Source organism: Gigantopelta aegis, chromosome 14, assembly GCF_016097555.1.
Source record: "Gigantopelta aegis isolate Gae_Host chromosome 14, Gae_host_genome, whole genome shotgun sequence".
Classification (NCBI taxonomy): Eukaryota; Metazoa; Mollusca; class Gastropoda; order Neomphalida; family Peltospiridae; genus Gigantopelta; species Gigantopelta aegis.
Window position 1 is genome coordinate 7,688,010 of NC_054712.1, and position 5,028 is coordinate 7,693,037.

Genomic DNA, 5,028 nt, shown 5'->3' on the forward strand with positions numbered 1-5,028 from the left:
ATACTGTTGATTAATTATGAAACAGTCAATTTTCAGGTGCGCCATCAAGACAGTGTATGATCATGGACCCCGCTCCCGCGACATGTTACAACCCTGTAGACCACGGACCGAATGCCTGCCCGCGGTACACGTGTACAGGTATTTAAAGACATTATTCTCGTGGTGATAATAAATACAGATAATTAAGTAACAACAATCATACAGCACGCATACTAAACATATCACAAGATGCATTGACTAATGATAACAATGCATCCAAACTACCTTTAATGGCCCAGCACCACTGCACTACGTTCCATGGGGAGCCAGGCAAAGGAAAACTGGCTCCCTAATACGCACTTGCACTCGTACCCAGAGGCAATCGGACAAAAGAATACCGGCTCACTCTACCCAATCCCAAAAGGTTCCAGCAAGGAGCTACCTTTCGATCAGCTAAGTCAAATCAACCAATTAGCTCCATCTTTAATTTTTGATGAACCATTCTAGGGTCATTCTCCATTAACTGTAGCAACCAATAAAGTATGAATGTTGAAAAATAAATATCTTCTGAGAATGTTAAAAGTGACCTGCCTGCATAGTCTTAAATTGTCTGTAACTATTTAAAAATAAATTCCCCTGTAAAGAGTCACCCTTTTAACAGTGGCGGATGTTGAACTAAGAAAGTCGTACTGATAACGTACGTGACCCGTCATGCCCTCCTTAGGAATTGTACCCTATAAATATACAAATTGGTCATGTTAGGAAGTGAACAAAATACATTTTCTGAACAAGAAGAAACATCTTTAATGAAATCAACTTGAAAAATACAACTTTCTTTACTAATTTGTTCAAGATCGATGTTTGTAATAACACAATCTGACTACATTTTTATGCACAGATTGATACCTTATGTTCCAAACTGCATAGAATTGGTGACAGACTTGCTCCAGGTAAATTTCACAGTTTATCTGCACCTAACAAACACATGAAATAACACAAAAGGGAAGTATACTACTCAGAAGTGTTCACTTATTATTGACAACTGTATCAAAAGGTACGGATAACGTACGTGACGTTAAATTAGGATATGGTCGTTTGTAAAAGTTTCTTGCAATCTGTTTATATTTACTAACAAAACTATCCATCACCATGACCTTGGCTAACATGTAGAATGATAATCTAGCGAATCATGTGCATATTGCCCATTTAATTAATGAATGTCACTGAAAATATGCCTGTAATACAAGTAAATAGTTCATAAATTGATTTTTGATCAACAAGTAAGTGCTTAAAATAAAACAATTCTAACAAAACACGTACAGGGTTACCTCCCCTAACTATGACATGTATAAGATACCAGGACATTATTGTAACGGGGTAAAAATATATAACACTGTATGTATATATGTTTTATTTTATTTGCTACTTATTTTATAATATTTTATTAATGGGTTATTTCGTTTGTTTTTAGGATATTCGTCGTAGAGAATACCCTATTAGACAACGCCCTAACCTTTCTTTCCAGTCAAATTGGAGTTTAGCCAATGATATTTTATTCTGGTGTCATGTGACATTGGTCACGGCTAGTCCGTGCCACATTCACATTGAACAGCAAGCCATCAACACACGACATAATTCTCAACAATTTCTTGATTATTTTTTCATCTTTTCTGCGACGGTTACACAGGTTTGACTAACATGAATTTATATATTTATATAATTATTGTGCACATTATGTTCCATTATGATTTAAGTATTAACTATTGATAGATATAAAATCATCTGTATTAACTATTGATAAATAAAAATCATAATCTGTATTAACTATGGATAGATATAAATTGATAATGTAGTTGACACTAGGGAAAGGTAGTGGTTATAAGTATTTAAAAGTATATTTAATGTAATTTTAATGTATTTTTAAATATATATTCTTAATTTACTAACTGTAAAGACAATAATTATTAGGGTAATTATATTGTATACAATAACTATAAATATATATAGGTCTAACCATTATATATTTTCGCTTATATTATGATGTTTGTTTATAGGATGAGGAATTGTCATTAATACTCGGCAACCAGTTCGGTCCATAGCCCACAGCCAAGGTGTGTAACTTAACTATTTATAGGTGTTTGTGTGTATAGTTTCCAGTAACAACGCACGCATTTTTCGTGTGTTGTTGGTTTCACAAGCGTGTTGGCCAGCGCTTGTCATTTTGTAAGCTGGATCGATGAACCAGTAGTGTATTTATGTTGTATTGAATCAGTGGGTTATGTCCACGGATGAGGTTTTGGATGTATATACATGTTTATTCTGATAACGTATAACTGTTAAGTAATCTATAACTTGGTATCCTTGACGATGTGTATTTTGTAAAGTTGTGAGATGTATAACATTTGCATTGTATGAGGATGACGACACGGTGTTTTACCAATTATATTATATTACATATTTTTATATACTATTTTCAGGACCTTTATTTGACGGTTGCCAAATAAACCGAATCCTACCCAGCATTGTTGTCTTTCTGATTTGAGGGATTTAACCCAAATGCTACATTATCTCCAAAGGACACACGAACGGTGTATCCTCACAACATCTGGGGATAACGTACGTGACTCGGTTTGGTTTAAAATGATTGTCCATAGTGCCATCCACATGTTCAAAGAATAACGTCATGGTTAGGCCCTATGTAATTCAATCCCTTTAATCCAAACCAAGTACCTTCAGTATAGCGTCCCACTCACACGGGTTAACTTAAAGATGGCGGCTGCGGCTTGTTACAGGAGTAGGTTTGTAAATTAAGGAAATGACATCAGTATTGGCATACCATACGACATCATCAAACATGGGCCAGAAAAAACGATTACGCCCAATGCGAGACATTGCCTTCACTTCCAAGTCGTCCTCATCTACGGCTTGTACCATTCCAGGATAGAGCTTGCCATCGTACATTACTATCACCCATTTGTTCAAATATGCGGTTGGATGAACAGGAGCGGTAATTGGGACAAGTTCGAATGGTTTCTGATGCACGGTCTCCACGGCAGGGCCAGATACTGTCGCAGCCGGCATGGTTGGAGGAGGGGTAGTTTGTGTGACCTCCACGGCAGGGCTACTTGTAGATACTGTCGCAGTGGGGGGAGGGTTAGTTGGTGTCTCCACGGTGGTCGCAGTGACGGGGTTCGATGCCGCATCTTCTCTGGTTGTGGTGGCCTTCCTAGATTTGTTCTCAATAACACGATGCTCCCATGAATCGCATCCGCAATACATCGTACCAGTATCAAAGCAATGTTCGCAGTAACACGAGAGTTGAGCGACTTTAATCTGACCATCACCTTGGCCATACACCGCATGAAGTTTCATCGTGCCACCGATGGGACGTATGTTCTTGCACAGGGTTTCAAGTTTTTCTTTATGGGCTATATGTAGTGAACTATCAGTACATGCAAAAATATCTAATGAATCTCTAGCATACCTGATGTATTTAAGAATAAAATCGGGGTCCAAACATGTGCGCCATGCAGACGACAATTTTGCCCGTCGATGTTGTATCTAAAATGTTGATTCAGCCTGGAACGCAGACTAATGGATGTCTGATAACGTACGTGACAGTTTCGTACGTGACATTTGCAGTAAGAAGGGCCTGTAGTCATATATGCACTACATTTTATCAGCATTTCTCTGCTTGTGCCCTTGTACATCTCAGAAACTCCAAGCCAAACTATGTATTAATGCGCTTAAGTGTCTACTTTTGTAAGACGGGAACGTTCGTACGTGACACCCTTACAGACACGGCCCAGTATTATGGATTATTTGTCTTTCTGCATCTTTTATGTACATTTTTCAGAGGAAGGATAAGCAGATACACATAATTAAGTATATTTACCAGAATTTAGTCATTAATCCGAATCGATCTAGGCCGTCAGGCCTACGTAGTTTTCTCTTTCAAATTGGATAACGTACGTGACCTAGAATTTGCGACATGATTTATTAGTGAATATTCCATAATTTAAGATGATTTTAAGTAGAGTAGACACATGTTTTGAAAAGGTGCCATGCTGTTGTGCTTACCCGAGTATAAAAACATACTTTAGAGGTAACAATCATGTATTTGTGATGCCCGTTTTATGCTGATCCTCATTTGCGACATGGGTATTTTTAAAGGTCGGCATTTTCCGACGGTCCTTTTTGAGGGAAAGAAGAGTAATGGCAGGTCCAATAATGACTCAAAAGTACAGGGAATGAACTAGACAACTCAGAAATAGTGTTTATTTTATAATACATTTAAATATTACTGTACAATCAGAGGTCAAAGTGCTGCGACAACTATTTTCTACAGTTGCTACAATTAAAGGAATGACCCTCTAAATTGTGCGTCAAAATTACCTTCACGAAATTACGCAACATTTGCTATTTGGCTTTAATCCTACGAGACATTTGCAAATTCGATAGCACCAAAACCAACCTTCATCCGGTACCGACTCTGGTCGGGCTGTTTGTGCTTCCTTGCACATGCCAGCGTGGGCGAACCCTTATCCCACCCACCCCAAACCTTTTCCTGTCCTGGACAGAGAAACCGACATGGGTCGACACCTACGCCCACGACAGGCATGCGCTACAACAGCTAACTCTGAATGTGCACGTTAATCCCTATGACCTGACCTGACCTTACGGCGATAACGGCATCGTTGGTGTCGTAGTTAAACCATCGGACATAATGTCGGTAGGTACAAGGTTCACAGCCCGGTACCGACTCCCACCCAGAGCGAGTTTTAACGACTTAATGGGTAGGTGTATCACAACTACACGATCTCTCTCTCTCTCTCTCTTGTTCCAACCACTAACAACGAATAACAACTAACTCACTGTCCTGGACAGAAAGCCCGGATAGCGAAGGTGTATGCCCAGGACACTGTGCTTGAACCTTAAGCACCAAAATAAGTTGAAATGAATGAATTATGGCGATGCCATACTATACGAGTGCATCATAGAGAATAGTCCAATGGACATAGCAACCGATGAAAAATGGTAAAGCCGGCC

The 5,028-nt window shown here is 38.8% G+C and overlaps 1 long non-coding RNA gene across 1 annotated transcript; it reads left to right on the forward strand.

The window, feature by feature from the left end:
* Positions 1-1,354: 1,354 nt before the first annotated feature.
* On the forward strand, positions 1,355-2,539 carry LOC121388005. The gene is made up of 3 exons (XR_005959918.1): positions 1,355-1,666; positions 2,034-2,090; positions 2,457-2,539. It is a non-coding gene; the product is annotated as an uncharacterized LOC121388005 (long non-coding RNA).
* Positions 2,540-5,028: the final 2,489 nt, after the last annotated feature.